Below are 12220 nucleotides of genomic sequence, written 5' to 3'. Positions count from 1 at the left end.
TCTTTCTTCTTCATACATACATACTACGACATCTCTTTATCAACCAGTCTATATTAGCAGCAGACACAGTACGGTAGTTCACGGCTGTAGCTACCTCTGTGTCGGCACTCGGCAGTCCGTCCATAATTGTATACTAGTATCCATCCATCTCCATTGTTTACCTGAGGTGCCTTTTAGTTGTGCCTATTAAAATATGGAGAACAAAAATGTTGAGGTTCCAAAATTAGGGAAAGATCAAGATCCACTTCCACCTCGTGCTGAAGCTGCTGCCACTAGTCATGGCCGAGACGATGAAATGCCAGCAACGTCGTCTGCCAAGGCCGATGCCCAATGTCATAGTACAGAGCATGTCAAATCCAAAACACCAAATATCAGTAAAAAAAGGACTCCAAAACCTAAAATAAAATTGTCGGAGGAGAAGCGTAAACTTGCCAATATGCCATTTACCACACGGAGTGGCAAGGAACGGCTGAGGCCCTGGCCTATGTTCATGGCTAGTGGTTCAGCTTCACATGAGAATGGAGGCACTCAGCCTCTCGCTAGAAAAATGAAAAGACTCAAGCTGGCAAAAGCAGTAGCACCGCAAAGAACTGTGCGTTCTTCGAAATCCCAAATCCACAAGGAGAGTCCAATTGTGTTGGTTGCGATGCCTGACCTTCCCAACACTGGACGTGAAGAGCATGCGCCTTCCACCATTTGCACGCCCCCTGCAAGTGCTGGAAGGAGCACCCGCAGTCCAGTTCCTGATAGTCAGATTGAAGATGTCAGTGTTGAAGTACACCAGGATGAGGAGGATATGGGTGTTGCTGGCGCTGGGGAGGAAATTGACCAGGAGGATTCTGATGGTGAGGTGGTTTGTTTAAGTCAGGCACCCGGGGAGACTCCTGTTGTCCGTGGGAGGAATATGGCCGTTGACATGCCTGGTGAAAATACCAAAAAAATCAGCTCTTCGGTGTGGAACTATTTCAACAGAAATGCGGACAACAGGTGTCAAGCCGTGTGTTCCCTTTGTCAAGCTGTAATAAGTAGGGGTAAGGACGTTAACCACCTCGGAACATCCTCCCTTATACGTCACCTGCAGCGCATTCATAATAAGTCAGTGACAAGTTCAAAAACTTTGGGTGACAGCGGAAGCAGTCCACTGACCAGTAAATCCCTTCCTCTTGTAACCAAGCTCACGCAAACCACCCCACCAACTCCCTCAGTGTCAATTTCCTCCTTCCCCAGGAATGCCAATAGTCCTGCAGGCAATGTCACTGGCAATTCTGACGAGTCCTCTCCTGCCTGGGATTCCTCCGATGCATCCTTGCGTGTAACGCCTACTGCTGCTGGCGCTGCTGTTGTTGCTGCTGGGAGTCGATGGTCATCCCAGAGGGGAAGTCGTAAGACCACTTTTACTACTTCCACCAAGCAATTGACTGTCCAACAGTCCTTTGCGAGGAAGATGAAATATCACAGCAGTCATCCTACTGCAAAGCGGATAACTGAGGCCTTGGCATCCTGGGTGGTGAGAACCGTGGTTCCGGTATCCATCATTACTGCAGAGCCAACTAGAGACTTGTTGGAGGTACTGTGTCCCCGGTACCAAATACCATCTAGGTTCCATTTCTCTAGGCAGGCGATACCGAAAATTTACAGAGACCTCAGAAAAAGAGTCACCAGTGTCCTAAAAAATGCAGCTGTACCCAATGTCCACTTAACCACGGACATGTGGACAAGTGGAGCAGGGCAGGGTCAGGACTATATGACTGTGACAGCCCACTGGGTAGATGTATGGACTCCCGCCGCAAGAACAGCAGCGGCGGCACCAGTAGCAGCATCTCGCAAACGCCAACTCTTTCCTAGGCAGGCTACGCTTTGTATCACCGGTTTCCAGAATACGCACACAGCTGAAAACCTCTTACGGCAACTGAGGAAGATCATCGCGGAATGGCTTACCCCAATTGGACTCTCCTGTGGATTTGTGGCATCGGACAACGCCAGCAATATTGTGTGTGCATTAAATATGGGCAAATTCCAGCACGTCCCATGTTTTGCACATACCTTGAATTTGGTGGTGCAGAATTATTTAAAAAATGACAGGGGCGTGCAAGAGATGCTGTCGGTGGCCAGAAAAATTGCGGGACACTTTCGGCGTACAGGCACCACGTACAGAAGACTGGAGCACCACCAAAAACTACTGAACCTGCCCTGCCATCATCTGAAGCAAGAAGTGGTAACGAGGTGGAATTCAACCCTCTATATGCTTCAGAGGTTGGAGGAGCAGCAAAAGGCCATTCAAGCCTATACAATTGAGCACGATATAGGAGGTGGAATGCACCTGTCTCAAGCGCAGTGGAGAATGATTTCAACGTTGTGCAAGGTTCTGATGCCCTTTGAACTTGCCACACGTGAAGTCAGTTCAGACACTGCCAGCCTGAGTCAGGTCATTCCCCTCATCAGGCTTTTGCAGAAGAAGCTGGAGACATTGAAGGAGGAGCTAACACGGAGCGATTCCGCTAGGCATGTGGGACTTGTGGATGGAGCCCTTAATTCGCTTAACAAGGATTCACGGGTGGTCAATCTGTTGAAATCAGAGCACTACATTTTGGCCACCGTGCTCGATCCTAGATTTAAAGCCTACCTTGGATCTCTCTTTCCGGCAGACACAAGTCTGCTGGGGTTGAAAGACCTGCTGGTGAGAAAATTGTCAAGTCAAGCGGAACGCGACCTGTCAACATCTCCTCCTTCACATTCTCCCGCAACTGGGGGTGCGAGGAAAAGGCTCAGAATTCCGAGCCCACCCGCTGGCGGTGATGCAGGGCAGTCTGGAGCGACTGCTGATGCTGACATCTGGTCCGGACTGAAGGACCTGACAATGATTACGGACATGTCGTCTACTGTCACTGCATATGATTCTCTCACCATTGAAAGAATGGTGGAGGATTATATGAGTGACCGCATCCAAGTAGGCACGTCACACAGTCCATACTTATACTGGCAGGAAAAAGAGGCAATTTGGAGGCCATTGCACAAACTGGCTTTATTCTACCTAAGTTGCCCTCCCACAAGTGTGTACTCCGAAAGAGTGTTTAGTGCCGCCGCTCACCTTGTCAGCAATCGGCGTACGAGGTTACATCCAGAAAATGTGGAGAAGATGATGTTCATTAAAATGAATTATAATCAATTCCTCCGCGGAGACATTGACCAGCAGCAATTGCCTCCACAAAGTACACAGGGAGCTGAGATGGTGGATTCCAGTGGGGACGAATTGATAATCTGTGAGGAGGGGGATGTACACGGTGATATATCGGAGGGTGATGATGAGGTGGACATCTTGCCTCTGTAGAGCCAGTTTGTGCAAGGAGAGATTAATTGCTTCTTTTTTGGGGGGGGTCCAAACCAACCCGTCATATCAGTCACAGTCGTGTGGCAGACCCTGTCACTGAAATGATGGGTTGGTTAAAGTGTGCATGTCCTGTTTTGTTTATACAACATAAGGGTGGGTGGGAGGGCCCAAGGACAATTCCATCTTGCACCTCTTTTTTCTTTTATTTTTCTTTGCGTCATGTGCTGTTTGGGGAGGGTTTTTTGGAAGGGACATCCTGCGTGACACTGCAGTGCCACTCCTAAATGGGCCCGGTGTTTGTGTCGGCCACTAGGGTCGCTAATCTTACTCACACAGTCAGCTACCTCATTGCGCCTCTTTTTTTCTTTGCGTCATGTGCTGATTGGGGAGGGTTTTTTGGAAGGGACATCCTGCGTGACACTGCAGTGCCACTCCTAAATGGGCCCGGTGTTTGTGTCGGCCACTAGGGTCGCTAATCTTACTCACACAGTCAGCTACCTCATTGCGCCTCTTTTTTTCTTTGCGTCATGTGCTGATTGGGGAGGGTTTTTTGGAAGGGACATCCTGCGTGACACTGCAGTGCCACTCCTAAATGGGCCCGGTGTTTGTGTCGGCCACTAGGGTCGCTAATCTTACTCACACAGTCAGCTACCTCATTGCGCCTCTTTTTTTCTTTGCGTCATGTGCTGATTGGGGAGGGTTTTTTGGAAGGGACATCCTGCGTGACACTGCAGTGCCACTCCTAAATGGGCCCGGTGTTTGTGTCGGCCACTAGGGTCGCTAATCTTACTCACACAGTCAGCTACCTCATTGCGCCTCTTTTTTTCTTTGCGTCATGTGCTGATTGGGGAGGGTTTTTTGGAAGGGACATCCTGCGTGACACTGCAGTGCCACTCCTAAATGGGCCCGGTGTTTGTGTCGGCCACTAGGGTCGCTAATCTTACTCACACAGTCAGCTACCTCATTGCGCCTCTTTTTTTCTTTGCGTCATGTGCTGATTGGGGAGGGTTTTTTGGAAGGGACATCCTGCGTGACACTGCAGTGCCACTCCTAAATGGGCCCGGTGTTTGTGTCGGCCACTAGGGTCGCTAATCTTACTCACACAGTCAGCTACCTCATTGCGCCTCTTTTTTTCTTTGCGTCATGTGCTGATTGGGGAGGGTTTTTTGGAAGGGACATCCTGCGTGACACTGCAGTGCCACTCCTAAATGGGCCCGGTGTTTGTGTCGGCCACTAGGGTCGCTAATCTTACTCACACAGTCAGCTACCTCATTGCGCCTCTTTTTTTCTTTGCGTCATGTGCTGATTGGGGAGGGTTTTTTGGAAGGGACATCCTGCGTGACACTGCAGTGCCACTCCTAAATGGGCCCGGTGTTTGTGTCGGCCACTAGGGTCGCTAATCTTACTCACACAGTCAGCTACCTCATTGCGCCTCTTTTTTTCTTTGCGTCATGTGCTGATTGGGGAGGGTTTTTTGGAAGGGACATCCTGCGTGACACTGCAGTGCCACTCCTAAATGGGCCCGGTGTTTGTGTCGGCCACTAGGGTCGCTAATCTTACTCACACAGTCAGCTACCTCATTGCGCCTCTTTTTTTCTTTGCGTCATGTGCTGATTGGGGAGGGTTTTTTGGAAGGGACATCCTGCGTGACACTGCAGTGCCACTCCTAAATGGGCCCGGTGTTTGTGTCGGCCACTAGGGTCGCTAATCTTACTCACACAGTCAGCTACCTCATTGCGCCTCTTTTTTTCTTTGCGTCATGTGCTGATTGGGGAGGGTTTTTTGGAAGGGACATCCTGCGTGACACTGCAGTGCCACTCCTAAATGGGCCCGGTGTTTGTGTCGGCCACTAGGGTCGCTAATCTTACTCACACAGTCAGCTACCTCATTGCGCCTCTTTTTTTCTTTGCGTCATGTGCTGATTGGGGAGGGTTTTTTGGAAGGGACATCCTGCGTGACACTGCAGTGCCACTCCTAAATGGGCCCGGTGTTTGTGTCGGCCACTAGGGTCGCTTATCTTACTCACACAGTCAGCTACCTCATTGCGCCTCTTTTTTTCTTTGCGTCATGTGCTGATTGGGGAGGGTTTTTTGGAAGGGACATCCTGCGTGACACTGCAGTGCCACTCCTAGATGGGCCAGGTGTTTGTGTCGGCCACTAGTGTCGCTTAGCTTAGTCATCCAGCGACCTTGGTGCAAATTTTAGGACTAAAAATAATATTGTGAGGTGTGAGGTATTCAGAATAGACTGAAAATGAGTGGAAATTATGGTTTTTGAGGTTAATAATAATATGGGATCAAAATGACCCCCAAATTCTATGATTTAAGCTGTTTTTTAGTGTTTTTTTAAAAAAACACCCGAATCCAAAACACACCCGAATCCGACAAAAAAAATTCGGTGAGGTTTTGCCAAAACGCGGTTGAACCCAAAACACGGCCGCGGAACCGAACCCAAAACCAAAACACAAAACCCGAAAAATTTCAGGCGCTCATCTCTACTTTTTACTTCAGAGTTTTGACTATAAAAATTATTAGAATAATACAAAAAGATATTTCTTATATCTTTTTTGTATTTTTCATATACGTTATATAGTCAAAACTTTGTCTTATATGTTAGTATGACTGGAAAGGCTCTGCCCTCCTGCCTCACCTCTCTACACGTCACTGCCTCCCCATCACCTATCTCTCCTGTCACCCAGTGATTCTCACCATTCCCCTGTCACCTCTCTCTCCTGTCACCCACTGACTCTCACCCTCTCCCTGTCATCCTCTCCCCCCCCCCCCCCCTCCCCTGTAGTAAGCCTTAAAAAAAAAAGTGATTAAGTGGAGACGGATAAATAGTGACAAAGTATCAGCTAACCAGCTCCTACCTGTCATTTTTCAAACACATCCTGTAACATGTCAGTTAGGAGCTGATTGGCTGGTATTTTATCCATCTTCACATTATCACCTTTTACGCTCTACTAAATTTGGGCCAATGACTATGATGCGGCAGTAGTAGGGCGCAAAATTTATAGTTTGCAGGAGGGCGCCGAACACCCTAGCACCGGCCCTGCAGAGCAGTCACTTTAAGTCAGGTACCATTGCAGAACTTGGGCAGGGTCAAATTCCGCAGAAACATTATCGGAACACCAGCTTTTTCTATTATTATAACATAGTAACATAGTTTCTGAGGTTGGAAAAAGACAATTTGTCCATCCAGTTCAACCTATATGTGGTCTCCTATGCTGTATTATTTTTTAGGACAAATTTTGTCTATTGCCAATGTCGGCCGTTATGTTTATTCCTTATTCCTCTTTTTTTAATAACTATAGTGTGTTACTATGCACCATAACCCTGTATATACTTATCTATTAGGAATTTATCTAGCCCATTCTTAAAAGTGTTGACTGAGTCCGCCACTACAACTCTCTCAGGCAGGGAATTCCAAACATGTATTGTCCTTACTGTGAAAAAACCTTTACGCCTCTGTATGTGAAATCTCATCTCCTCCAACCTAAGTGGGTGTCCTCGTGTCCTCTGTGTTGATGTTACCAAAAACAGATCCCCGCAAGTGCTGTGTATTGTCCCCTTATATATTTGTAAATGTTGATCATGTCCTCTCTTAGGGGGTCATTCCGAGTTGTTCGCTTGCTAGCAGTTTTTAGCAGCCATGCAAACGCATTGTCGCTGCCCACTGGGGAGTGAATTTTAGCTTTGCAGAAGTGCGAACGCTTGTGCAGCAGAGCGCCTACAAAATAGTTTTGTGCAAAACAAGAGTAGCCCTATAGTTCTCTTCGTGTGCATTGATTCTAACGACGGAGGGACAGCTTTTGACGTCACACACCTGCCCAGCGTTTGCCCAGCCACGCCTGCGTTTTTCCTGACATGCCTGCGTTTTTCTAAGCACTCCCTGAAAACGGTCGGTTGACACCCAGAAACGCCCACTTCGTATCAATCTTCAAGTGTTCGGCCGTGCGACTGAAAGCTTTGCTAGAACCTGTGCAAAACCACAAAGGACTTTGTAACTGTACATCACGCGTGCGCATTGCGGTGCATACGCATGCGCAGATTAGCCATTTTTTCCACTGATCGCTGCGCTGCGAACAACAGCAGCTAGCGATCAACTTGGAATGACCCCCTTAGTCTCCTCTTTTCCAGTGTGAACATGTCTATCCTTGCTAGCCTTTCCTCATATTCAAGCGTCTACATCCCCTTAATTAGTTTGGTCGCCCGCCTCTGAACCTTTTCTAGTTCCAGGATATCCTTTTTGTAGTATGGTGACCAAAATTGTGCACAGTGGGGGTAATTCCAAGTTGATCGCAGCAGGAAATTTTTTAGCAAATGGGCAAAACCATGTGCACTGCAGGGGGGGCAGATATAACATTTGCAGAAAGAGTTAGATTTGGGTGGGTTATTTTATTTCTGTGCAGGGTAAATACTGGCTGCTTTATTTTTACACTGCAAATTAGATTGCAGATTGAACACACCCCACCCAAATCTAACTCTCTCTGCACATGTTATATCTGCCTCCCCTGCAGTGCACATGGTTTTGCCCATTTGCTAAAAAAAAATCCTGCTGCTATCAACTTGGAATTACCTCCCGTATTCAATAAGTGGCCTCACTAGGGATTTGTATAATGGGAGTATAACACTCTCATCCCTTGCATCAATTTCCCGCTTTATACATGCTTATACCTCATTAGCCTTCTTTGCTGCAATCCTACTTTGGGTACTACTGCTTAGTTTGCTATCTGTGTGAACACCTAAGTCTTTTTCCAGTACAGAATCCCGCAATTTTACCCCATTTAGTATGTAGGTGTTATTTTTGTTCTTTCTACCAAAGTGCATTACCTTACACTTGTCTGTGATGAAGCTCATTTTCCATTTTTCTACCCATGCTTCCAGTTTAACGTTGTCATTCTGGAGAGACTCAGCATCTCCCTCTGCATTTATAACCTTGCACAATTTGGTATCGTCTGCTAAAATTGACTAGTGATGTGCACCTAAAATTTTTCGGGTTTTGTGTTTTGGTTTTGGGTTCGGTTCCATGGCCGTGTTTTGGGTTCGGACGCGTTTTGGCAAAACCTCACCGAATTTTTTTTGTCGGATTCGGGTGTGTTTTGGATTCGGGTGTTTTTTTCAAAAAACCCTAAAAAACAGCTTAAATCATAGAATTTGGGGGTCATTTTGATCCCATAGTATTATTAACCTCAATAACCATAATTTCCACTAATTTTCAGTCTATTCTGAACACCTCACACCTCACAATATTATTTTTAGTCCTAAAATTTGCACCGAGGTCGCTGGATGGCTAAGCTAAGCGACCCTAGTGGCCGACACAAACACCTGGCCCATCTAGGAGTGGCACTGCAGTGTCACGCAGGATGGCCCTTCAAAAAAATACTCCCCAAACAGCACATGACGCAAAGAAAAAAAGAGGCGCAATGAGGTAGCTGTGTGACTAAGCTAAGCGACCCTAGTGGCCGACACAAACACCTGGCCCATCTAGGAGTGGCACTGCAGTGTCACGCAGGATGGCCCTTCAAAAAAATACTCCACAAACAGCACATGACGCAAAGAAAAATGAAAGAGAAAAGAGGTGCAAGATGGAATTGTCCTTGGGCCCTCCCACCCACCCTTATGTTGTAAAAACAGGACATGCACACTTTAACGAACCCATCATTTCAGCGACAGGGTCTGCCACACGACTGTGACTGAAATGACTGGTTGGTTTGGGCCCCCACCAAAAAAGAAGCAATCAATCTCTCCTTGCACAAACTGGCTCTACGGAGGCAAGATGTCCACCTCATCATCATCGTCCGATTCATCACCCCTTTCACTGTGTACATCCCCCTCCTCACAGATTATTAATTCGTCCCCACTGGAATCCACCATCTCAGGTCCCCGTGTACTTTCTGGAGGCAATTGCTGCTGGTGAATGTCTCCATGGAGGAATTGATTATAATTCATTTTAATGAACATCATCTTCTCCACATTTTCTGGAAGTAACCTCGTACGCCGATTGCTGACAAGGTGAGCGGCGGCACTAAACACTCTTTCGGAGTACACACTGGAGGGAGGGCAACTTAGGTAGAATAAAGCCAGTTTGTGCAAGGGCCTCCAAATTGCCTCTTTTTCCTGCCAGTATACGTACGGACTGTCTGACGTGCCTACTTGGATGCGGTCACTCATATAATCCTCCACCATTCTTTCAATGGTGAGAGAATCATATGCAGTGACAGTAGACGACTTGTCAGTAATCGTTGACAGGTCCTTCAGTCCGGACCAGATGTCACCATCAGCAGTCGCTCCAGACTGCCCTGCATCACCGCCAGCGGGTGGGCTCGGAATTCGTAGATGGATAGTATAGTATTATATTACTTATGGACGACGAGTGACGACACAGAGGTAGGTACAGCCGTGGCCTACCGTACTGCTGCTTATATATATAATATACTGTATAACGGACCTGGTGGACACTGTCAGCAGACTGCTAAACTAGTATGAAGAAAAAACAACAACACAGGTATACAATGTAGATGGATGGATAGTATAGTATTATATTACTTATGGACGACGAGTGCACTGACGACACAGAGGTAGGTACAGCCGTGGCCTACCGTACTGCTGCTTATATATATAATATACTGTATAACGGACCTGGTGGACACTGTCAGCAGACTGCTAAACTAGTATGAAGAAAAAAAAACCACCACAGGTATACAATGTAGATGGATGGATAGTATAGTATTATATTACTTATGGACGACGAGTGCACTGACGACACAGAGGTAGGTACAGCCGTGGCCTACCGTACTGCTGCTTATATATATAATATACTGTATAACGGACCTGGTGGACACTGTCAGCAGACTGCTAAACTAGTATGAATAAAAAAAAAAAAACACAGGAGTGTTTTTCAGGCAGACAAACGTATACTGGACTGGTGGTCACTGTCCAGCAAAACTGTGCACTGTACTCCTGCTATTACTGCTCCCCAGTCCCCACAATTAGGCAGTGTGAGCAGAGCAGTGCCCTCAGCACAGATATATCATGCAGCAGTGCAGCACACTGAGTGAGCACAGATATGGTGGAGCGTTTTTTTTTCAGGCAGAGAAACAAACAAAGGATTAAACTCACTGGTGGTATAATCAAAACCCTGCACTGTACTCCCTAACAGCTGCTCCCCGTCCCCAATCCTCCCCACAATTATAAGTAAGTCACTCAGTCTTTATACTCAGTCTTTTTCTACTATAACGGAGAGGACGCCAGCCACGTCCTCTCCCTATCAATCTCAATGCACGTGTGAAAATGGCGGCGACGCGCGGCTCCTTATATAGAATCCGAATCTCGCGAGATTCCGACAGCGGGATGATGACGTTCGGGCGCGCTCGGGTTAACCAAGCAAGGCGGGAGGATCCGAGTCGCTCGGACCCGTGTAAAAAAAAGGTGAAGTTCGGGCGGGTCGGATTCCGAGGATCCGAACCCGCTCATCACTAAAATTGACACCATGCTCTCTAGATCTATTGCTAGATCGTAAATGAAAATGTTGAACAATAGTGGTCCAAGTACAGACCTCTGTGGCAAAACACTTAGTACTTCAGCCCAATTTGTAAAAGTTTCCATTTACTACAACGCGCTGATCCCTGTGTGGGTGGTTCCCAATCCTACAAAGTCAGCTTCACAGCAGCTATAACTGTTGAGAAATAACGTCAGACATCAAAATTGCTTCCATCAATTTAACGCTGAGGTACAGCCAAACCTTCCTACCACATCTCATATGACTCAGCTCTGTCATGAAAAAACATTTACAAACACTTTTATTTTTCATGACTAGGTTTTTAGCATGTTTTGGTTGCTAAACAGGTGAGGAGGTACAAAGCTCATTTATTTATTTGATTTACAGGCATATTTATCAACATTAGTTTTACTAGTTTTCACCCCCTTTTCACATTATTTTAGTATCACCTAAATGTACTAAAGGACAATTCATAAAATTTACCTCCAAGCCCTTAGTATCGTATTTTTTAATAATCAGATCGTATTTCCCATACTTGTAATGGGAAATACAATCTGCCCGAATTTACAGACATTTTTTAAACATACTGGAGGGAGCCCTGTGATAATTGTTGGCAGAGTGTTTTGGATTCCCTGGTGCAGTGACGTCAGTCCACACACTTATGAACTTAAACAGTAATGCAGGTTTATTAAGTAAACACAGGTGACTCAGATGCAGTATTGATATAGGTAATTGTGCCCCTTATATTATACAAGGTAACAGCAGCGGTAGCGGTACTTATCAGGAGTTGTCTCCAGTGGTGTGGGACGGATGACTGCACAGCCATGCAGTCTGACTCCCGCAGTAGAGAAGATGCGGCACCCGGCTTAGCGTCAGCTCCGGAGTCGCGATACATGCAATGGAACGCTGTGAGTCTCTGTAGATGAGATCCACTCCCGGTCTCAGCTCTGCACGCTTCCATACACCAGGACTCAGTCTCTCTCACTCACTCTAAAATGGAGGAGCAGGGATTAAATCATATATCTCCGCCTCTGAGTGACTCTTGGCAGTAGGGGATTAACACTAGGGGATGTGCCCATAGATTGCTGTATAGAAGGAGACAGGCACAGAGTGCACCATGGGGGTCATTCCGAGTTGATCGCTCGCTGCCAATTTTGGCAGCGCAGCGATCAGGTGGAAAATGGCAATTATGCACATGCGTATGGCCCGCAATGCACACGCGTGATGTACGGGTACAAAGCTCTTTGTGGTTGTGCTCAGGTTCTAGCAAAGTTTTCCTTCGCACTGACGGCCGCAAGAAGATTGACAGGAAGGGGGCGTTTCTGGGTGTCAACTGACCGTTTTCAGGGAGTGTTTGCAAAAACGCAGGCGTGTCTGAAAAAAACGCAGGCG

This window comes from Pseudophryne corroboree, chromosome 9 (genome assembly GCF_028390025.1).
Source record: "Pseudophryne corroboree isolate aPseCor3 chromosome 9, aPseCor3.hap2, whole genome shotgun sequence".
NCBI lineage: Eukaryota > Metazoa > Chordata > Amphibia > Anura > Myobatrachidae > Pseudophryne > Pseudophryne corroboree.
Note: the sequence above shows the minus strand (reverse complement) of the source record.